Source organism: Centruroides vittatus, unplaced genomic scaffold (genome assembly GCF_030686945.1).
Source record: "Centruroides vittatus isolate TY-2023 unplaced genomic scaffold, ASM3068694v2 contig_272, whole genome shotgun sequence".
NCBI lineage: Eukaryota > Metazoa > Arthropoda > Arachnida > Scorpiones > Buthidae > Centruroides > Centruroides vittatus.
Genome location: NW_027121732.1, coordinates 704,201 through 729,540, shown reverse-complemented (window position 1 = coordinate 729,540; position 25,340 = coordinate 704,201). Strand labels below are relative to the sequence as shown.

At 30.5% G+C, this 25,340-nt stretch overlaps 1 protein-coding gene and 1 long non-coding RNA gene across 9 annotated transcripts in view; one reads left to right on the top strand and one right to left on the bottom strand.

Annotated features, from left to right (window-relative positions):
• LOC136971780 (catenin delta-2-like) overlaps nt 1–17,675 on the bottom strand; it is a 118,587-nt gene extending 100,912 nt beyond the window's left edge. For 3 of the 7 annotated variants that reach the window (XM_067266281.1, XM_067266284.1, XM_067266285.1), the window contains exon 1: nt 13,023–13,285. The gene's annotated coding sequence lies outside the window, so the exon portion shown is untranslated. Of the gene's footprint in view, nt 1–5,957; nt 6,282–13,022; nt 13,288–17,655 lie in introns of those variants that run through there. The other 4 variants (XR_010880216.1, XM_067266286.1, XM_067266283.1 and 1 more) reach the window with 3 other exon arrangements.
• LOC136971782 (uncharacterized) lies at nt 888–23,538 on the top strand. Of its 2 annotated transcripts, XR_010880217.1 has the most exons (4): nt 888–976; nt 1,328–1,462; nt 1,854–1,927; nt 23,481–23,538. It is a non-coding gene; the product is annotated as an uncharacterized lncRNA (long non-coding RNA). The 2 variants fall into 2 exon arrangements; XR_010880218.1 differs by lacking the exon at nt 23,481–23,538 and having other exon boundaries at nt 1,854–2,037.
• The last annotated feature ends 1,802 nt before the right edge of the window (nt 23,539–25,340 follow it).

Sequence of the window (25,340 nt, the reverse complement as noted above, 5' to 3'; positions counted from 1 at the left end):
CAACGCACAGATTATTTTCTTAGAAACACAAAAATATATCGGTAAAAAAAAGCTTAAATTTCTATAATTACCGAAACACCGAAAGTAAGTTCATTACGGCTTGAATTTTAACTTAAAACTTACATTAATAACTAACGACGTATCATTTATTATTTAATTACATTTAACTTAAGTTAATAATTATCTTATATGCTAATATGATTCATTAAACACACACAACTTTAGCTTTGAACAGACACAGAAAAGAGGGCAGATGAAAATATTAGAAGAAAATAATAAAGTTGCTGAACAGAATCACAGTTGATCAATAGTAGTTAAGAGATAACACTTAACCACTATTGACCAGGAACAATACATTTGTAAGGGATTAAAGATAACATGTTACTATCAACTAGAAACTACACAGTTTCAGTGGAGTTAAAGATAACATGACCAGAAACTATATATATATATATTTGCCAAGGCTCAAAATAATTCTTAACCACTTCTACTAGTTATTTACTGTTTAAATTCTTAACTGTAAGAGATAACACTTTATCATGGTCACTAACTATATATTTAGAATGGGATTTAAACATAACTCTTGACTAGAAAACAATACATTTTGCAAGGACAGTTAACACATTACTACTGTAGAGTAAGGAATATATGGTTTTAAAATGTTAAAGATAACAATTTTCTATAAATAACAAGAAACAACACTATATATTTGCAAAGATTTAAAGTTTAAAACTACTTTACAGAGACTTCATATAAATTTATATTGATAGAAGCTATACATTTTGCAAGGTCTTAAAAATAATTTTTAGTTGCATTTACTATTATTTACTGTTTAAATTCTTAACCGTTAAAAGGAAATCATTTATCAAATGACTGCAGACATTTAAAATAGTTTAAAGATATTTAATTAGAAACAAATGTCTTTTGTAAAGATTTAAGTGCTGCTTAACTAATGTTAAATGGTAATTAAATAGTTGTAAGTAATTTAAAATAATTTTTTAAGGTTTATCTAAAGTTTTTGTTACATTTTACAGTTATTTTTATGTTGATTTAAACATAGAACTATTAAAAAAAACTTATTTTCCTTCCCAACTCCCCCAAAAATTTCTTTTTTTAAGGAAAAAGTTTGCCTAAAACTTCTGAATTTTTTTCTGTAAGCAAAATTTATTTATGGCAGAGATTTATTTGATGTTTTATCTTAGTTTTTCTACTAACATTTTTATCTCTTGAAATATATTCATGTTTGAGAAACTGTTTTTCTTCCCTTTAATGCAATTCAATAATGTTTGTCTCCAGACAATTAACGAATTAACTTAATAATTTTCAGGACTGCAGTAGAAGAAAAGCTACAGATCTGATCAAATAAGCTGAACATTCAAATGAATGCAGAGAATAAACATGAAGAGGTATTTTATTAACAAGCGTTAAACAATTTAGAAGACAGCAGAAGCAACAATAAGATGTGAGTATCTGTGAGTTCTATAACATGGATATTTGACATGATTAAGTTATATTTTAAACAATAAAGTTGAATGCTTATGATCTGTAATTATAAAATAGACCATTTGAGTTTATAATTAAATTCAAGTCCCATTTGACTTATCAAAAGCAATTAAAGCTTGATGTTGGCTTTAAATCATTATAATTTTACTGAATATTTGGTAATTTTGTAAGTTTACTAAATAACTCTATCTAATATTTAAATTATTATTATTGAAATATTTGAAAATTTTGCTGATAAAATTAAATTATTATCAACATATTTAGTTTCGTGTAACTGTTTAATTTTGAAAAACTGGGTGGAAAATAATAATTTTTTTCACTAAGATTTTTTTCTTTTGTTTATTCTACAGCTTCCTCTTGATAGAAATATTGAAGGACTTGGGATTTGGAAAAGTAAACAATCGAAAATTGTAAACAACAGAATGTAAGAGGTCATTTATTGTCTGCTTTCAAAATGTCTCTTAATCTAATTTTACAGCATTTTTTTTTTCTATTTAAGTGAATGTCTTTTTACGTTTAATTACTTTCACAAAAATTTAAAACCGTTTTAAACGCAATAAATATTCATTGTTTAATCACACGAGCACTCTAAGCTATCTAATTTCTTCATTTTATTCAAAACCAGATTTTTTAGCATTTGCATGATTAAAGGTATCCATTATAAAAATAATATATATTTAATGTTTTTTTTAATAAATATTACAGTTTTAATTGAGCCATCAAGACATAAGTATATTTATTTTTAAAAGTTTTATTTCTTTTCTTGTTTTTATTAATTTTACAATAGAGTAAGCATTCGTGTAAGGAAATTGTTCTTACATTCTTGTTGCGTAGAGATTCAACTGATCTAAACCATTGTAACAGTGATAAGACAAAGAAACTGTTGGTTGACCATCCCAGTTTAATCATGTGATAACAGGAAAAAAATCTAAAACATCACACATCAGTGTCTGGGAAGACCTCCCTCAACAACGTAGGTTTGTATATACAGAAAAGCCTGGATTCACATGATGTACTTTGCAACTTGTTGCAGTTCAAAACGCAGAAACTGGATATGCTTTACGAATATCGTTTATATATTCTATTTATAGCTCAATTTTTTTACATTCAATTAGCATTTCAATTTCTATTTGTGCTTATCACTAAGTTATACACATCTAATATCTATCAAAACAAATTAGTTATTCTGTTTTAATTATTAAGAGAAGGAAATTATTTCAAATTGTTAAAATCTGCTCTTTTTTTATATTTTTAATTCCTGAACAATTAATTAGAGAATTTGATTTTCTTTCGGGGGATTTACATGGTTGAGGACTATCATATTTCTTTACAATAAAATTTAATTTATTGTAGATTGAAATAAGTGAACTTTGAAACATTTTTCTGATTTGTTTTGTATATAAGAAACCACTTTCATACAATGAATCGTGCTTATGAAAATTTTAAACAGTAGAAATTTATTTTAATATTTTAAAAGAAAAAAATTGCATTTATTTGAAGAATAAACACTAAAATTACTACATATTTACATAATTTAAATGCGTATTTCTTTATAAATATGTAGAATGCCATTAATCTTTTTAATCTTAATAATTATATATATTTTATCTGCATGAATTGTTTAATTTTTAAATTAGAATGCGAAACAATTCATAAATTAAACAAAGATATCAAAAATAATATAAGTTTAGAACTTAAATTATATATCAAGTAACTAAATAGAGTTCATTTCATGATCAAGTGAACAGATATATCTATCCATTAACAATATGTTTTAGAGAATTTCTATAGCCTAATTTTAACCAATGCAGCATGTGATTATTATATTAAACAGGATGAATTCAATTTATGTAGTGATAACTATGTTTGGTAATAATATAATACTATGAATAGGACTATATAATTTTATTTTATTCGCTTGTCAAGTAATCTGATTGTATTGACACTGAAATGCTGCACTTCCTGAAGGCGGATGTAAAGTTGAAGGAAGAATAGAGGATAAGCACGAATGATGCTGTCGTAGCATGACTTGATAGAAGGAAAGAAAAGAAGAAGTTTTCTGCGTTATTAAGATTGCAGAGGGGAAAAAAGTACATATACATATTTAACTACATAAAATGCAGCTAAATGAGAAAAATATTTTAAATATTCAAATATGAAAGGATTTTCGGATAATAATGGATGAGTGAATGCTTAGGAATGTGCAGAGGATCGATAAGTTTTGTGAAATTTGTAAACATGCATATACAAGTTCTCATTAACTAAATTGATCTCACCAAATTGTTTTAATGCTCGAAAGCGTTTCTGCATTAACTTCTCCTGTCCGTGTGTAATATTTAAAGTGTATTCGATTGATTCCAGCATTGATCAAATTCCATATTTGTCGAAATAACCAGATATATAATAAAGTTAAGCACGCATCTTGACTACTGTTTACATTATTAAATGATTATTTATCAGATAATTAACCGAAAATTTTCTAAAATATATTAAATATTTCTGAATTCCGTTATTAAATAAAAGCTCTCTCCCTCTCTCTCATCTATCTTTTTTTTTTTTTTTTGGTTGCACGAAATCTCACTTTTGATAGGTTATTAAATTTTAAACTTGGATTATCTTAGGGACCTTCCATACGAATTAATGTTAAACATAAAGTGTTCTGTTAATGGAATTTCGATAAATTTTTCCATAACTAACGATTTACCGTAATGAAAAACGAAAAGAAAATTATCTAAATCCGAACCAAAAATGTTCAGAAGCATTTGACGAGGTGTTTTTAATCCATAAAAACGATTTTACTTTGATTCTACTAAGTATTCCGAAATGACTGGCAAAAAAATTATGTTTCCAACATGAATATTTAAGATATAAAAGTGGAAGAAGAAGAAGAAGAAGAAGGGAAAAAAAAAAAAACTGCGCACCTACCTAATAACAAGCCAGCGTAATGCTTAAAATTAACAGAAGTCGAACCACATAAAAGCAGTTTATCGATCGTAGCTCTAATGTAGTAGCAGGTGATGCTCCGTGTTTATCTTCCAACCTGTGATTAGAGTATGCGGGCGAACGTCCTTTATGCCAGAACGTCTTCTACCCCTGCGTGACAAAACTGCGATGATAGACTGCAACTGAATAAAAATTTATGTCTATGCTCCACGAGCTTTTACGATCAAATTTTCGAAAGGATGAACGCTTGGCGATTTCCAAATAGTGCGAGCGTGTGTCTGTCTGTTGGGATTAAACGTCGATTCAATAGTAATAATCATAATATATATAAAAAAAAAGCCAATTAGTTCGATACCCCTGTTGAAATCGTAAAATATAACGGCTATGATTCAATGTGTAATTGGCTGCATCTGTGAATTTTAAAGGTGTTAAGAAGGGAAGATAAATTTAGAGAGAATGCTCTCTCTTGTCCTGTAGAAAATTGTATCAGAGTGACTTTCGATTGTTAAATATCTCGAAACGTCCAACTAGCTTTCGAAAACTGTTCCCTTAGGAGACATTATTCCTTTGATCTTACCAGCTTGCAACGAAGCTGACTTTCAAATATTTCTCTAACACAAAGGTGTGTTAGATAAATTAAAATCTTTATTCTTCTTATTTCTTTATGTTTAATCAGAAATTTCCAAATGGTTAAACGAAAAACATTCGAAATTTTCACATTAAACGATTCGGTATCCGAGTTATGGAAAATGTTCAAAATATGCAAATTAAAACCTCTTGTATATTAATATACTTGTAATAAACGATTAAATGTATTATATTTAAACTGTAATTAATTGCGCTTTAATAATAATAGTATTAATAATATATAAACTCTGGATTATATAAGAATTCAAAATGAGTTCAGAGATGTTATCAAAAATTATTTATGACTCAAAGAACATTTTTAAACTTAATTATTTCACAAAAATCCAACTTCAAAAACGTTTTAAAGCTATGGAAAATGTTGAAAATATGCTAATTAAATCACTTACAACTAAACTTGTAACAAATGATTAAATATACTTCATTAAATCTACAGTTAATTACGTTTTAACGGCAATAGCAGAAATTTTAAGAATTTCGAATGCAAAAATATTAAAAATAATTTTTGTGTGAACGAAATTTATTTATTTATTTATTTTTTGACCTAGTAAAATTCTATACTATAGAAATTACTGAAATTAAATCATATGTATCTATAAAGAAATGATTAAATTACATTTTAGTGAAGGATTTTAATAGAATAAAAATAAATGTGACTTTTATATAAGACTTAAAATAGGTGCAAAATATTGTCGAAAAATAATTTATGGCCTAAGAACATTTTTAGAACGGAGTATTTCGCAGAAAGTATCAGAAAAGTTTTGCAAGTAAAGCAACTTAGTCATAGGAAAGATTTGGTCGTAAAAGTTTATTCCACGAACTTCTTAATAAAAACGAAAACCTGGGAGATTTGTCATTCAATTTACCTTGGGGTTTTTCTTTAAAGATTCCGATATAATTCGCTCCATTGCCCCTACCATATTGACTTGTCGACCAATCTTGCTGGTCCCAGAAGTAGACATGGCGTGCTTCTTCATTGATCGCGTGTTCAGCTTCTTATAACAAGATGACTGTACTGTTATGTAAAGAAAATCTTCATTTGGTTTCCAGTTATCGGATGGAAATAATCAGGATATTCCAATACAGTTCCTCCATCGTAAAATACAAATTCTATACAATTTTTTTTTCCTTTAAGATTGCTGAGCAAACAAGTTTTTGAACCTCGGGATATATATATATATTTAGTTCTCTTACAGATTTTTTATCCATCTTATTTGTACTCATGCGAGTTTTTTTCGTTAAAGAAAAATTCTCGTATGGTTTATAATTTTTTTTTCGTTTATTTAAATATATTCAAAAGTTAATGAACTGAGAAGATAGTTTAAAATTGTATATGAAAAGATTAATAATTTTAGTGAAATGTAGGGAAGTAATGTTTACGTTTCATGTTTCAGTCATGTGGTTGTATTCTCCATCCGTAATTCGTTACGATGTAAACAGAACAGTTCAACCACGCATTGTATAGAGTTAGAAACTACAGCAGTAAGCCATTAGGAGAATTAATGTGCGATTTTCTGGCCCGTCACGTCTCGGGACTGACCTCTTCTCCAAGCTTCATCCGGACGTGAATAACAGATACTCACATCACCCGTTTCTGTATCCCCCATCCAGCAACTGTCACTCCAGTTTTACTTTGAAAGAATCGGTTAAAAATGCTTATATATGATCAATGGTTGGATTGTGCCAAATGGGTAAGATCGATTCCGCTGCACTATGACCTTTAACGGCATTAGTTGTCTCCGACATTGTCGTTTTATCCAGTTTGACGTTCAGAATTTAATCCTCTTTGTTTGGTGGAGCACGATCAACACATTTCAGTCTCTTAAGACAGCTTGTCATCACCTCCAATCGAACCTTTCCGATAAGCTGTCATCCTTCGACTTATGAGTAGAAAAGCACTCATTTAAACACCTCGATACATGTAGCTTACACAGGGTGTTGCGGCCGAGTCACGTGACTGTGAAGTGGGGTTGACTAATAGACAGCTGGTTATATTCACATGATATCAGATTACAACAGCGACAGACTCTACTTGTTTCTCAAGCAAAGTGGTTCAATGTAATCACGTGAGCCGCCTTGTTTATCTTGAAGCCGTCTATTTTTGGATGTTTTACTAGATCTAGACTCATTTTTTACAAGAGAAATAATCTAAAATTACTATCTACAATCTATCAGTTCATATTTCGTTAATAGAAAAAAAGAAAAGAAAAAAAAAACCCATTTGGCAAGTCAGACGGTCTTCTCTAATACATTAACCTTTTCCAAAGTGTTTTAGTACAACGTCAGCTGATAAAAGAAACATTCATCTTTCAGAATTAATATCCAGGATTAATCTTTAAGTCATACATTCTAGGATAGAAACGGGAAGAAGCTTTCATCTATTATTTGTCATTATGAAGCCTTTATATTTGTCACCGACGTTGTCAATCATTAAAGAGCTGGACGAATGGGGAAAAGTAATGTGGAATTGACGTGACGTTCGGAAATCGACTGCACTTTATCTTGGGAGAGATTCGGAAATCGAAACAGTAACCATAACAACGGGATGAGAGAGAGAGGGGGGATTAAATTTCCGAACACGTCCTTCCTAAGTTCGAAATCGCGATGTAAATGGATGGCGGCCAATGTTGTAACAGAGCAATTTAACTTTTGTACAATGTGGTGCAGCGTCACGTTCACTCCTGAGTGTCCCGATGCGGTCTCTTCCTCGTTTCTTTCCATATCAAAGCATCCACAGTGATAAAGGCACAATTCGCAGAAATCGCATTTTAGTATTTATTAATAATAAAGCGCTATTGTGTCCGGATCCGTCCGTTTGCGTGACGTAACACAGAACGTTACAGGTATGCAAAAATAGTTTTCAAATAAAAATGTTACGACATCGTTATAAAAAGAAAGATCTGACGGATGTGGAGGATTTTCGTCAAACCGTTTCACGGTTAAAATGTTACGAACAAATCTAAAATTTGTTTAAAACTTTCGAGGAGACTGCCGAAAAAAATAAATTCAATTAAGACGGGATCAGTTTACAGAATATTTTGGTAAAGAAAAGAGGATTTTCATTAAGCAAACATCTTACTTTATACATTATGCATCGAATGTAGGAAAGAGCGCCAGTTTATTCATTAAAATTTATCCTTTTTCTTTAAAAATGTTATTATCCGATGATGATTAAATTATCATTTTCTTAAATAGATTTATAAAATGATCTATGAGAGGGTTATTAAGTTAGGAATATAAAGCGTTATGGAATTTAAATGATCTGTCAGCAGAGCGTTTTTGAACCGAAACTGATTAAGAATTTCTAAACCATCCAGCAATGATAAGAACTGTAAAGATGAATTATTCTCCTAAGAAATTCTTCGACGATGTTATTCTGCTTTGGGAGCATTCCTATTCTAATAACTAGAAAAGCACGCAAGGCTATTTTGCCAATTATAAAACAAGGAATTCAAAACAGTCGGAGCAAAAATGAGATGTTAAATTTTCAAATTTTAGTAATTATTTCCCTTCCGAGAATCGTTTCGGTGGATGAAGCAACGATAGGTTAAAATAAATAAAAATGGAGGAATTTCCCTTTGAAGAGAGCAGAGGGCAAACAACAATCGAATGTAGGCAAGCGTTTAGCGTAGAAGGGCAACGTCAGCCTATTGTGTCTTGTGGTCATTATAGGGGCATTGAAGCGTAAAGCCATTTCCTCACTTTGATAGAATCTATAAGGGATCGCTTCATGCGAAGAATGCTCGACGGGGTCAACAGATTTAGGGATTTAAAGAGACTTAGCTCTACCGTTAAGGTAGCAGGAATCTCAGGTGAATCTTGCCTATCGGGCTTTATGACATTTTTTAGATTGCATCCGCGTTAAATCTGCCGAAAAACTGAAGCATTTACACTGATTTAGATGGCTGGATCAATTCGATTGATGCAGTTTGGAGTTTTAGAGTGGAGTTCCGAGTTTCCTCCTTCAGATAGCAAAATATCCTTACTGGGATTCGCATCTTCACACGCATTCATCAGTTTTTTTTTTTAAAAAAAAAAGTCTTTGCTCCTTTTCGAGGTTTTCGCTCGAGTACACGCTTAAGATAAAAATATTCTAACATCCCTATTATTCTCCCTCTCGATCCGTTGTCATGCGATAATTGCGTGTCTTGATACGCAGCAATCAAGTTTTGATGTATGGAAGAGGATCCCTATTGTTTCTATGTTGATCCCACGCGTAGGGTTTTTAACTCATAAATCACTTGGAGAAGGCTAATTTTTAAAAAATGCTCTCCAAACAGCAAAGGGGGGAAAACAAATGGGTGTAGAGCTACTCGTACATAACTGTTAAGATTTATCAAACTCAGTTTTAATTTTTAAAATATTCTCTTTTGTTTCAAAGAATCACAGTTAACCTATATTGATCTATAAAAATAGCGAGCTGCAAAGTGGGAAAGTATCTTCAGCAAAGAGTTGCAGGGAATTTTTATTGACGCCAGATCAATAAAAAAATATCCCGGAGTTATCTTTGAGGTGGAGTTAAATATTTTATGCTCCTTATCTCTTCTTTTCTTTTTATGCCTCCTTCGTATTATTTCTAACTATTCAACCTTTTAAAAACGGATTTTTGCAATTTTCGGGTAATCAACATTTTTCGAATAATATGTCTCGTTGGAGTCACGTAATTTCGATTAAGATAAGCTAGAAAATAAGTAAATTTTTATACCTGGAATAGTGCAATATTTTTGCAAACTACGGCCATCTATGGAATGCCAATGCAACTATTCAACAAAAATTCGACACGCACAGAACCTCTGCACGCTTTATGTAAATTTTAAATTGTGCCAAAATTCCAATTTTCTCTTTCGTTTTCTACATTTCTAACCGAATAATTCGCTTGGACGAGAGTGAATTCTTCTTTTTGTTTCAACCTTATGATTTCCGTGTCCTTTCTAAAAGCCAAAAATTACTACGTGTCTGATGCATTTCCTGTACAGAAAACTGGCGTTACTTCCTCTAGCTTAACACCTGGGCAAGATATTACGTTAATATACTGACCCATTTTATGAAAAATACAATTTATTAAACTTCTATAGGTTAACTTTGATGTAATTCCTCAACTGAAAGGAAGATATTCAGTCGTGTGATGCGTTTTAATTTATTTCTTTTGTCTGTTTTAATTCACTCTACAAAGAATTTTAATTTAATAAAAGTTTTTCTAACTTACTTCAATCTCTTTTTCTTTTTTTTTTTTTTAATTTTAAAAAACTTTTTACTTTATTTTCCTTTTAATAATTACAAAACTTTGTTTACTTTCTATAATCAATTCAGTTGACAAATTTATTCAAGAATTATTTAAAGATAATATTATTATTGCTGTAGAAGCATTTAAAAAAAAAAATGAAAGAATTTATTTTATTTTACTATTGCCTTGTAATTAGATTGTGTTTTTACGTTGGTAAATAAGATTTTCTTCCTGTTATAACAAGTGAAAATATTTATTGCATCCTCACTTTTTATTGCTGTAACAGTAACAGTGCTATTGTTGTTCTCATTAACCTTAAATGTTACGCCTGGTTGAGTAAATTCTATATAAAAAAAAAAATGCATAATAATTTTGATTTGTTTCTATAGCAGCATATTTAAATATGTATCGAAATATTCTGTTACTTCTTTCATTAAAAAAAAATCAAAATATTTATCGTTACTTTCACTTTTTTTTTTATTGCTCAAACAGTAGCATAATATTTCTGTCATCGTTATTCAGGATTATTTTCTATTCAGCAGATTTTGTTACGATAAAAGTACAAAAATATTTATAGTTTTTAATACAATTGGAATGTGTTCTTTCGTTTACAACCGTAACAAACATATATTTTAATGTCATATTATATATTCACGAATGCACATTTAATGGTTTACTCATGTATACATCCAGAACCACTTCATCATTTTTCAAGTGACGTATAGAGAATTTTTACATTATTTAACATTGTGCTTTTTGTTACCGTAGTAGCATTTCGACAACGGTTCGACAAGAGGTCGAGAATGGATGGATATTTCTTGACATTACACAAAATGGACCATACTTATCAATAATTCTAAGCTTACAGGACGGTGTAATATATATAAAACTCCTTTGCTTACCTGATAAATAAACAGGGTGGAGAAGATGGAAGGGGACATCTTAAACGAGATTTCAAAGAAAAAAACTATAGAAGAAGCAATTGCTGTACCAGCTATTATCGAGTTATAAAACGAGTATTTTAACAATAATGCGCAGCCAACATGCCTTTAACCTTTAATAATAGAAGTGAGTAGGGTTCAGTTCACTATCTTACAGTGTTTCGTGTTGAATAGCGTCGTACAGAAAAACACTTTGATTGAATAAGTGGCTCAGTCTGTCCTTCAAATCGTCGGTAATAGTTGTGGCAAGATAATAAATGCATTTTCTATATCTAAAGTGGAAATCCTGTTGATAACATAACGTAGTATGCCGTGATGTATCATTTAGAAAAAATATTTTAAAAAATAAATAAAAATGCTTTAGAGAAGAAATCAATAAGAAGTACACAGATAAAAACAAAGGAAGACCCTTTTAGGAAAATTGCCGTGCTGAATAAGTTCTATTCTAGATATCTTTTTATATATATATATATAAGTAGGATAACGTTGAAAGGTGCTCAGATACGCTAAAAATAATTTATTCTGATTATTTTAGGATTATTTATCTAATTTTAAAGGCCATATTTACTTAGAGATGAGCGTAAAAATAAGACTCACAAAGAACTTGTTGACAAAATATACTAATGTAAAATGTGAATACGTCGTAGAACAAGCGAGGCAAATACCACTGAAAGACAAATAAAGCGAAATCACATCTGGATGAAGGCCAGCAGAGGATATTTTTTTCCAACCGTCTCGGTTGACCTTCGTATAGAACTAGGGGACAATGGCACCTCACCGTCACGTGACTAACGACTCTAAAAGTTATGAGGAAGAATGAGGATAGGTATGAAGCTTATTCTTCTCGGGATACCAGATTTATGAGCTGACCTTTTTAAAATATCGTATGATCTATCAATCGCCTAACTCTAGAACATCCTTGTTGTCTACAATTATCTAACAAAGTTACGAAACTCGTTTATCCAGAATGTCGACAAATAAGTGGATAAGTTTGTGATAAAATGACCTAATGACACGGTTGTTTTGCATAGAAGACCGCTGCTACACGTAATATGACTCTAAGGGATTTCAACCACCAAACACCTGCCCGAAGTTGCTACACAGTAAACAATACCGTATGCCTTTCCTATTGATTAATTTATAATTTACTACATACACAAAACTGAACAAATGACTAATTTTTACTAATTAAAATATATGCCCGATTACTTATCCCATTATATCAAGTATGAACGATGACTAGTCGTTAAGTCATTAAGCTCACACCAAAAGAAAAAAAATTTATCGCGTACAATAGCACATTTTCTGATTAGAATTTCGATTATAAAGGCATAAATTCGGAAAATTAACTTGATAAATTCAAGGTTAAAAGGAGCAGAAACGTTCCTTATATGGATATAGGTGTTAACACTTTAATACCTTGAGTGATTTAAGTAACGTAACGGATTTTTCCAGTATACTAGCTTACAGAAATTCCTTCGTATAGACGCATTGCATAACGTTGGAACGTAAAACAAAGCGATTAATAATATCTAAATCGTATTATATATGTGAAAAACATCTTAAAATACACATTTCTACCTGCGCTTAACTATACACCTGTTTGTTATGACTGCAAACGTGATGTGCTATCTCCGCCTGCACAACAGACATGGCGGCTAGTCCTCCTTCGGCACTAGAGATGCATGCAGTCTACGCTCGACACACTACTTAATATTTTCGGGGGGGATCAAATACAATTTGAAAAAGAAAAAATAAACACTTACCTCATCTTGTTCGGACGTTTAACAATTTCCAGAACTTTTTATACGTCACATACATATACCAAAACGTAAGCGTGTAGCACGGCTGTATGCCGCGCACTTTTGCTGTTTTTAGTAAATCTTGACTTTTCTACAGATTGCGGTTGTAGATTTTGCACTAAACGTTTAAGAATTACAACATCCTATGTAGGATGAAGCCCGCAACTGAACTGAGGTTGGGATAAATGTACGGTCTACGTCTGCCCTCAAGGCAAACGACAGATCGGGAACGTACCACTCGCTCAGTAGGGTAAGGAAAATGTGGATCGAAGTAGGGTGAAGTGCAGTGCTTGCCCGAGTCTAGCTGCTGCTGCTGCTTCTGCTGCTGCTCTGCTGCTGGAATTGTTGTTTCGATATACTACACTATACAAAGAAAGTTCTGTAGGAGTGGAATTGCGGAAAGTCAAGAAGCAACGCATTCCACGCCGGATAAAACTCACTTAATCTTTCTAGAAACCGGTGTATTTGTGTATAAACGCCTCGATATTTTTAAAAAATATACAATTTTTTGCGCATGAACTAATATTGTTTACCACACTTTACGGGATTGCGAATGTTTAGAATTTCGAATCGATTCGGGAGAACGTCACGCATACCGTCACGTGATTGGAACAAGTAGAATGCGGGCCTCTCGTAAAAGTGTAGGTTAATACTGCTCCTTACACCTCTGATAGTTTAAATCAATAGCAGCCATATAGAAAGGAGACTAAAATATCGCACTCGATATTCCTACCAAATGCCACATTCGTTTATATAAAGCGAGAATATAATAAATGATTTAATTTCTAGTAAAAAAAACAGCGGTAGATAATTATAAACAAATATCGCGTGCCTTTCAAATATTAGATTACCCCTGCATCGTTTAAGCTATTAATAATAATGGCGCTCGACAAAATTGTATCAATTGGGAAATTTATGTCATAGAGTTAACAAAGATTTCTTATTTTTATCCCACATATATATTTTTTTTTAAATTTAGAAATTTAAAACTGAGCAAAAAATACGTTTTCTTATATTGTTATTAGGCCAAGCGTAGTGCCGCTTAATACAATGTTCATGTCAGTAGAATTCTTGTAATTCAAAACCGGGTCAGCACAGATAATGTATATATTAGTTACTACAAACTACTGTTACAGATTCGAGAAAGCATTGTGGTGTAAAGTTTCCAATAAGATCCATTATTAACCTTAGATTATCCGTATAAAGGAGATTAACATGGAAGAGTTAGTAAATGCAATCCAGCCACTTTTTATAACATGCGAGGTAATGTTTGTACAATTCACCCCCTGGGCCACATACTCAGACATTGATTTTCTATTTAAATGCATGTCTGCGCTATCAGCGGGGGTCAATGATGACAATGGATGTCTCAAGGCCAATTATTAAACGCATTCATTTTTAAAAGTGGAAAATTAATATAAACGACGTTCCCTTTGACTTATCTTCGATGTTATTGCTCTATCTTTAATAAATGTAGTTTCGGGTAAAAAATTCTCATCCTGAGATTTTATTCTTTTACTATTATCCAAGTAAAATGGCAGTACCAGTTCCGCCCTATTCTGTGCACCGCTGGTGCATATAATAAGAATGCTCACAAGCTGAATGTGTCGCTAAACTGTTGGAAAAGAAAAAAAAAGCGAAGTTTATTCTCTAGAACAAAACTTCTCCGCCCATTAACTTAATAGAAATGGTTAAAATTATTCATCTCCGCCCAATAGGTTAAACGAAAAAATAAAAATAAAATGCTGCTTACCTTCCATACAGAAAATATTGCAAAAATTGCACAAAATATTGGCTAAATTCTTATTTTAAAAAAAATAATAATAGAAAATTGTTAAGGAGCAATTGATTGCTTAACTTAAAAAAAAAAAAAAAAACTTCCACAAACTTAACTTCCAGAATTTAAAAGGAAAAAAAAAATAAAAACCTATCAATCTTTGCATCGAGCGCGGTAATTGGATGAATATAAATTCACTTCCTGAAATATTTCACATTCCTCATCCTATAATAAGTAAACTAGACAGTTATTTTTCTAACGGGGCTTACACACGTGAGAGTGAGAGAAGCACACACGTGACGTAAGCACGAAGAATCCCCGTCTACGACAATTGAAGCCACGGTAACATTTTAAAATCCGAGTTAATACGAAGGAAGAAAAACGTTCCCCGGAGGAAAGAATAATCACGATTTAACGCAACGGCGTTACGCACGCCACGCTACAGTAATAGTTTGATTTAATATAATATTAGTTAATCGCTGTAGAGATCGTCATCATCATTAATTGCGACAGACAGAACATAATCTCGCGTGATTACGATTTCGCTGCGAGATATCGTGACGTCACGTTTACCATGTGAGATAATTGAAACCTGTGAAGCGTGACGGAAGGAAGATGAACGCCTGCAGCCTCTTACTAGCAACCAGATTAAAAATTCCGTCAAGAGACACTCTCGGACCATTGAACCGTCAGATGAAAATTCTCTTAGTTATATAAGGAGTGAACTACTGCCTTCTCCTCCGATTTTCACGCACGAATTGTCAACGTTGGTGACGTCACTTTTGTGGGATTTGTAATTTTTCTAGGAATAAAAAAAAGACCCCTTTTACCACGGATTGTGTTACAAATGGCTGGTATGTAAATTGCATCTCACTTCTTATGGTGCATAAAGAAAAAAAAATATAATAATAATAATAATAAAAACCAAATTGTAACGAGGTACCTGTAGAATTTTTATCCAGAAAGTATTATTCCTGGTAACAAGAGAGAGAAGAACTAAAAAAGAGAGGCTTATATTAACGTTAGTTTGCTCTTTTCAGTAGAAAAATTACCTATTAGTGTAAAAACACGTTGCGAATTATGTTTTTACAGTAAAGTGCGCATCATAATGTTACGCCATCCATTCATAAAACGGAATTTAAATCGATTGGCCGAATGACTGACGTCATAAGTAAACATCTTACAATTTAGGAAATAAAATAGTTTAATTTGAGTGTGATGTCACAAGAGAATTTTTTTTTAAATCAGTCAATTGAATATAAACAATAATAATAATAATAATAAATATTTTCCTTCCTAATTAACCTAATTAATTAAACTTTAAAAATAATAATAATAATAATATAATTTAATTAGCGAATCATCTGGAGCTCATTTCAATTTAAATTCAAAAATTTGAATATTTAATCTCTGATTGGATAATAGAATTACGTCAGAGATTTTAACGTCAAATAATAATAATATTAATAATAATTTTAAAAAATATATAAATATTTTTTTAAACGTAAAAGCAACGATATCATTTCTATCTTTAATTATACTTTATTAATTTTCATAACAAGGAGACAAAAAAAATTAATAATAATTTAAATCAAGGAATGAGTAAACGTGACGTAATTATGACATCAGAGATGAGTCTTTTGTTTAATCAAGTTACACGAAAATTAAGAAACATTATTAGTGAAATAGGTCGGAGTTCGAGACGAGAAGATTCTCTAAGCCAATTAACTCCTGTCAAAGGGACATTCATTTAAAATAGAATAACCTTAATTTTTTAATTGGAACACGAACAGTGAGAATATAATAATATTTTTCTTCGTGTTCAATTATTTTTTTTATTATTATTATTATCTCGTTAAAAATAAAAAAAAATTATATATTATATATATATATATATCTATAAAAACACACATCCTCTTGACATAAAAATATATATATAACTGTTATTACTATTATTATTATTATATTATACTTCTTACGGTGTTTTATTCGCGTTTAAAAAACGTCACACGAACAGGAAGTTACACTAGCTTCACGTGACTTGCGAGTATAATTTCCGGCTACCGATATCGCACGTGATGCATTACGTTCGTAAAATAATTCTATTTAAATTAGCCATTTTTGTTTCCAGTTCTTAAAACAATTAAAAGAATTAGCTTTAAATTCTTCTCTTCCCCCATTTTTTTTTCCTTTTTAAAGGAATTTTTATTATTTAATTTTTAATTTAACTGTGAAAGTTGATTATGCAAACAAGTAACCATAATTCTTTCGTTTAGTAAATATTCCAAACGTATTTTTATACCTTAAATATATTTAAAATAAACAATTTTTTTCGTTTTATTGTTATTAAATACAATTTATTTTCATGCTTGGAGAATTAAATTAATTTTATAAATAATAAATTAATAATTTCTTAGTTCAATATTAATAAAAAATTTTGCTAATAAATAAATTTTTAAATTTTATTATTATTATTTTAAATTATTTTATAACATTTTGATGATTAATTAATATTCACGTATTAATTCTTATTTTTTTAAATATAAATTTAATAATTAATTAATAGAAAATAATTCATTATTTATATACAAAGTAGCAATTTTTAGGCAGAGGCATAAGCTTAAACGATACGAGGACCTCATCAATTATTAATACCTATCGTCCATTATTATATATAGTGAAAGGGGAAGGGCCTATTGTATGCTATAACTTAGGGCCACAGTAAGTATAAATCGAGCTTGTAGGGCCTTAGACACACAAATATACTATATATTCTCGTCGATACTTGTATTGGTATATTACTTGAAATTCTGTACTCGCGATATTTGATATTGTACAAGATCCTTGTCCAGTATCAAATAACACACGAAATTAGGCTTAAGAGGCACGTTTATATAGAAAGGCCTGGCTTAGATAGGGCCTGGCACAAGAAAAAACAATATTAGATTGCTTTTAAAGTATTAAAAACGATCTGAAATTAATGATTAAACGATATTCTATAACGTGTAAAGAATAAATATAAAATTATTTTAAAGAAATTTAATATTTATTATCAATACTTTTTACTCCAATTTTATATTTTTTTAATATAGTAAAAGCAAAATTACTTCGGCAAAGTGAAACACTAATAAACAATCCAATATGTGGAAAGCTTTCTGCCCAAAACGCTATTCATTTTACATCTACAGTAATAACACTTTTACAGTAACAATTTTCAGCAGAAAAGTTGTTGCTGTAGATAAAAATCACCTTTTTCTATCTTCTCCTATTTTCCAACGCTCGTATTACTATAATTAATAAATCAATACTTACAATAAAATTTAAGATAATAATTCTATATAAACTTAATTACATAAAGTTATATTATTAAGCAATTTTAATAATTTAAAAATTATATATCCATTAATATTTTAACAAGAAAATATTTAGATAGTGAAACACGGTTCCTATATAATTAGATAAAAATAAATTAAATATGTAATTAGATATTTAAGTCTCTTATTTTTTAAAGTTAATTTGCGTTGTGTAATATAATTAAGCATTAAATTATTTAAATAAGGAGTAAAAATTTAATTTTAATCCTTAATAATCAATTATTAAAAGGTAGATTGTGTATAATATATTTGAGAAATTTTTTTTAATAAAGAATTACATCAGACTAACAAACAGATTTGTTGTAAGGAAGGATTTTTCTGTCAGAAACACTTCAAATTATTACCGTAGATGTATCAACATTTAATATTCTCACCTCCATTCTTTACTAACAAGAAGAGAGGAGAGAGAGAGAGAGAGAGTTGCTTCAATTTCCTTCACATCCATAATCACCGTTTCCTTAAAGCCAGAGGCGTTTCCACTCACCACTTCATTAGAATTTTTATTGTGACCTCAGTTCTAATAAATCAGAAGTCGACTATTTATTTATTCTACGAGTTGGTTTAATCTCATCCCACCTCTCCATCTTCCGAAAGTATCACTACCATCCCACTGTTAAAGGTTACTCATTGATAGCTTTTATAGGATTAATTATAATTAGAGACGATTATAATTTGTGAGCATTTCTAGAATTGATGTCAATCGCATCGATTTGCCAGGGTCATTCACCTGGAAAGCTCAGCATGCCCGACAGAAAAACACTACTGGAATGGTTGGGATGGAGGTCTAGAAATCTTTCTCACAACCGGTGACGTCACATCTCCATAGTAACCGTTTGCAAACAGCTTGAGTACAAAGGGAAAAAAAACTGAATAAAGTAAATAATAGTTTTGGTTAAATAACAAGAGATAAGAAAGAACGGAAAAAAAAATTGTTACGGTACCAGTTTTATTATGGAGCAATGCAAATACAAGTTACCAAGTTTGTGTGGTGTTTATAGAAATATTTTATTCGTATTTTTTTTATTTTTTTATTTATTATACGTAACGTCTTCAGTCGTTACGCGTGTCAGTTGTAATCACGCTTCCAGTCATCAATTAGAAAATGTTATCATTTACGTCCGGGACTTACTCGTCTTCCCTCATAACGAGATCATATGGAAAGGCAATATGCTGTTTCCTCATTCGATTCTTCGCGTTATTCTCAACTTAATAGCAAATCTCATAACCATATGATGAGTAAAAGCATCTCTGCGCTGTGCGTAACGTGATCAATATAAGCATCACCTCCAGTTATGTGTTCAGTAAAGTAATATAGTATCTTTTATACATGAAAAGCGATATTAGAACGAATCTCATCTGTCTGTCATCATTCTTAAAGGAATTTTTTATCGATTTAAGAAAGAAATTTTCTCCTAAAATGTTTATTTATTTTACTTTTTTTTCTTCGTATTTTAAACTTAGCAATTACACTTTCTCGCTGTTTTTTCCCCTTCTTTTCTTCCCATAAATATTAAATGAAATTTAAATCTAGTTAGAGAATTTTTAAGATATAAATTTCGAATATAAAATCAAATAACCTTAGCAATAAAAGGAGCGATACCTGTCTATCTCTAACTATAAAAATATATAATAATAATAATAATAATAATAGAAGGAAACTTGTACAATTTATAAAATGACTACAACTCTAAAAATAACAACAGCAATGCAGAGGATCTTGGAAACAATTCAATTTCAATAACCTTACCATGTAAAAAAATAATAATAATAAAAAGAAATAATGATTAATAAGATTCGTCAGCATAAATTTTATCAGAAATAAAATCCATTGATGTAAACAATAAGTTAAAATGCATCCCGCGTGAAAAAATCCAATCAGTTTCCTAGCAATATCATCACCTCTAAGTCCACACGTGACGTTAGACAGAGGATTACACAGCAATCTCGAAGCTCGTATCAAGGTGCCAATTTAATTGACTCTTTCCACTGCACTCTAACCAAAAAAGAAAAAAAAAAAAAGTCCAACACACTCATTTACTATGGCAACGTTAATTGTAAGGTTAGTCCGAGACGTCTCTTGTGGGTAAGGTAGGTTTCCTTGCTAGATTAACATCTAACTTGTGAGAATATTTCTTGAAATTGAGAAGTGGCGTGAAACTCGTCTTCCAGAAAAAAAGAAATTTACTTTCTATATTAATTATTTCTATTAAGAAAAAGCGCCGTAGTAACGTCCTTTTCTGTTGTCGCGCATCGAAGTATTAAAACCAGTTTTCAATCCATCTTATAAAGGAGATTGGATGAGAAAATTGTTGATGAGATAGCAGTTATTATTAAAAATTTAATAATTCTCCAAGAAATTTTATGTTAGAAAACTAAAAAAAAAAAACAAAAAACAAAATGAAAAAAAAATCGCTATAAAGTTTTCCTATCTGTCTGTATTCATAAAAACGATTTTTTCCCCCTCTTATTTATTGAAATGTATTTTTTCCTATTTTAAAAATATCTCGAGCAATTTTCTTACGACAGTTCGAAAAAAATGGGATGCCGTTTAAAATACACGAACGAATAATAAAAGTATATAAAGAAACAATACGTTTTAACTAATTAAAAAATAATAATAAATTTCCTTTCAAACGAGACATTTAAAAATACATTTGCTTTAAATTGAAGCGGTAAATATGCTTTAGTTTAAAGCAAAACATCGTTTATTGTCGACCAGAGACAAGGTGATTGATTATGTCGAAATCTTCCACTCGTGTTGTTTCTTCATTCAGGAATCTAAATCTAGAAAATTGAGTGTGGAAGAGTGCAACCTATATATTCATAATATAAAAAAAAAAGAGTAAGTAGGTTTATAGGAAGATGTCTCCGTACTGGGAATGAATAGTAAAATAACCACAGTTTGTCTTCGGTTCCAATTTAGAAGTCGTATCGAACCGGTGATCTATACATATATATACAAAGACAATTCTTATCCCCAGGGCAGAAACAATCGGACGATTTCAACCGCTCCTATTTACTTCCCGTCATGACAAATTGAAAACTTTCCTATTTTTTTTCCTTTTCTTCCCCCTCTTCCTCTTTTACTCTTTTCTTTTCAAACAAAGATAGTGGAAGGAACACGAACCAAAGCCATTTTTGAGTAGAGTAGATCGATCTAATAGTTATAAATTCTCCATTTTTTTAAAAGTTTTTGTTAGATATATGTTGTATCGATATAAGTGTGACGATTCTAGAAAGATTGCCACATCTGCTTTTTATTGTGATAGCACCTTTTATGTGATTGTAGCGACACTCGAGAGGGGAGGTAAAAGAGTAGTGTTTTTTTTATAGCTATCACACTACACGGGTTCAAACTATACCGATTAAATGCAAAATTATTTATGTAGTTTACAGGAAATTGTATGTATTTTCTAACAAGGCAAGTTCAGTATATAAAAAAATCGAATTTAAAACAGGATAAGTTTGTACGATTCTATTTAAACGTAACCTATTTTAAACAATAGGTTTGTGTTTTAGTCAATGCCGGTTTTAGGTTGTGCGAAGCCCTAGGCAAGTGTGGATTTGCCAGGTTCCTTTTATACAAGTTTATATTATATAAGGTCTTTATCATACGATTTTTGACATTGTATAAGTCTATGATCCTAGCAAGTGAGGGATTCGGAATACTGGAGCAAGGTCGAGTATCAAAGAGCATTTGTGCGTGTCTGAGATACAAAGAGTCAGTGGCGCGTTAGAGCTTCATGGGACCCAGGCAAATTTGAATTAGGAGCCTCCCATGTACCGTACAGTGCCGACTTCATGCATTTTTCTTCTGGGTAATTTTCGGTGGAAATATTTTCTTATAAAAGTTTTTTTGTGGCCTCCTGTTGCTGGGTTACCCAGGCAATTGCCCTTTTTGCCCATAGAATAATGCGCCACTGCAAATAGCTTGTAATTTGAGAGATTTGCGGAAAAAAAATTAAATTTAAAAAGCATCGTTACACTATTGTTTAAGATTAAACATAAAAGTATGATGTCCTAAGCAGGACTGCTGAGAACTCGTATGGGGTCTGGGAGTAGAGTGGCCCCCATTTTTGAATAGATGAAATACGCAGAATGTTTCTTTATTAGTATAAAGCAGTCTTAAATATTTTGTTAGTAAAATAGCATTAATTTAAAGGGGCAGAGACCACTACAAGCCCCTAAACTTTCTCTGGGCGGGAGAAAATTTACCAACATCCCCCTTTCGAGGGTCCTAAGCAAAAGACTAGATTGCATATGCCAAAACTGCCGCTAGCATTAGCTCTAAGCAATTTAAAATGATAACATTCAGTAATTTGGAGCAAGGTAACTAACACATGTCAATCAAATATGAAATTCTTGCAATTAAACAGAAGATAATCAGAATAAAAACGATTTAAAATCATTTTCACAGTAAAAATATATACGATAATTTTTTTATTTAATATTTTAAAATAATCGGATTAAGCTAATAATACGAACAGTTGAAAGAATTTATAAATGGAACAGTAATTTTCGGGATATTCCCGCATTAAAGCTTCACTTTGTAAGCCATATAAAAATCTGATATTTTATTTTATATAAAGTTTACAATGTTAGAAAAATATTCTACTATATTTTCTAACAGTGTAAACGAATAGAGCGAGCAGAACTTTATATAAAAGAGAATGATATATGATTTGCGTGGCTTTTAATTTAGATACAATACTTAAAATGTAGAAATCGATCGCCTTATTTCGGCTTGTAAACATCTTTTGCTTTTTAGTTTAATTAAAATGCATATAATTTATGATAGCAAATGAATACATTTATAACATTGAATTTTAAACAGATATTAAATATATTTAGAAAATATTTAGAATTTATTTGATACAATTTATTCATTCAATAATTCTTCTATTATATTTGATTGTAGTAGAAACTAAATATGTATTTTCACTACAAATATCGCTGAATTTTCTTCTTATATGTAACATGATACACAACAGAACTAACCGAAGAACTTTTTAAGAAAAAAATAATAATAAGCTAAAACTTATATTTTTTAAGCTTGTTTTCTTATTAATTTATTAAATTTACCAACCTTTTAACACGGGTTTTATTCTTTAAGAAGGAAAATTTTAAATGTTACCACTTTAATTTTGTGTTCTCGCCAATCAAATTTTGGATTTTTTTTTTTTTAATTCAAATTCGAATTTTAAAACAGAAATTTTATTTGATTTTCTTAAGAAATTCCATAAAAATTCATACAGAGTTATCGTTTTTTAGCTCCTCTACACCCTCCTACAATACTTGACCTTTGACATTTACATTCTGTATCGGTGTCGTGCGTAAGTATATAAATTTAATACAGAATTTATTTAATTTATTTTGCACATCTTACTATCCTAATTACATTTTAAATGTTTATAACATACTCACTAACGTCTTAATAATCATTTAAAAAATTTTTTTAATGGACTTTATGCAATAAAACTCCATACATCAGGAGATTTTGGTGAAGGAAAGATATATTGTTTAATAATAATTTCACGACAATCTTACTGACAAATATACTTTACAACGCACACATACACAAAAAAATCTGTTTGCACCTTGTTTGATTTACAAGCGAGTTATATTACAATTGCACGAGTTGCTTCTAGTCATAAATTTGTTGTATAAAAAGTAAAAAAAAGTACATATCCTTCGTCGTATGATTTGTGCCTTTAGATAATTGTTGTAATTAAATCAATTAAAAAATATTTGTCTGTATATAAGCAGGTTTTTCCTGCTGTTTCCCGTATATTGTCCTTTTGATATAACAACACAATATTTTTAAAAAATATATTTATAAATTATAAAAAATTATTTGAGTTTATTAAAAATAATTCCTGTCATATTTCTCGTAAAATTGCCATTGTTTTATATTCGATCCTGTGTCCTACTTATGGGGGTATGATGTGGATGTTAGATCCCAGAGGCTTTAGAAATAAGATTTAAACTAAAACAAATGTATAAATAAATAAATTTTATAAATAATTTTCTTTATTGATTCTTTACGTTTTACATCATCCTTCCAGATCATCCCCAAATCTTACGGTGTTTAGCTATGGAAACAAACGTTATTTACGTGTTAGTTTGTACGTATAATTCTATAATTTATTAAATATAAACCATAAACTTAATGTAGGATTTTAAAAGTTTTAAGTGTCCTCCTTATATATACGGGGCGATAAAGTTCTTTTAAAGTAAAGACAGTTTACTTATCGCATCTTTTAGTCGCTATATATTAGATAAACCGGGCTTTGACAGCCTAAAGGCATAAATACATCATGGCACAAGTATATTTTGCCATAAATAACAAAGTTTCGATGTAGTACGAAACAAAATTGATATTGGTAAAAAATCCTTATCGATCTGCAAAGTGTCCATGCGAGAGAAAAAATTTGAAAATGACCAACCAGGGAATGGACAAGCGTTTAAACTACGGACAGTGAATGACCCGCGGCTGAAATTAAGCAATATCAACCGAAACATCGATCAAGTTTGTGGATAGAAACAGGGACACACCTCACACTAATGGCAAGTAATGAAAGCGTATTATACAGTCATAATTCAAGCGTACGGTAGCAAAGTATGATACGAGAACTAGTTAAATATAGGAGGCTACTAGATTATTATGTGTTGCAACGTTACAGATTTGGAAGAAGTTAGAGGATTTCCGTGAAATTTTCCCGGCCAGATTAATAGGAAAATATGCGTGTGTTTGTATGTAGTTTTCGCGGTTAAGAGTAATACGGCATCGAACAATACTACGTTAATTAAATCTGCTGGGAAGCGGCCTATAATTTATCGTAGTTAATGAAAAGATTATTTAGGAAATCCTTGCAACGAAATTACTTAAAATCAACAATTTCTACACTCCCGTGCTGAATAATTAGATTTTTGTAAGTAATTTCTTGTAGAATTTTGGCAAGTCGAAACTGGTTTTCGAGATGAATTTTCGCCAGATAATAAAGAAAAAGATGTTGAAAAGATTCAGTTCTTTTTAGTTGTGTGCATCCCTGGAGATCGGACATTCAATTGATCGAATAACGCGAAACCAGTCTCCTCATCTCGAACACAGTTTCAGAATCACGTCCAGAC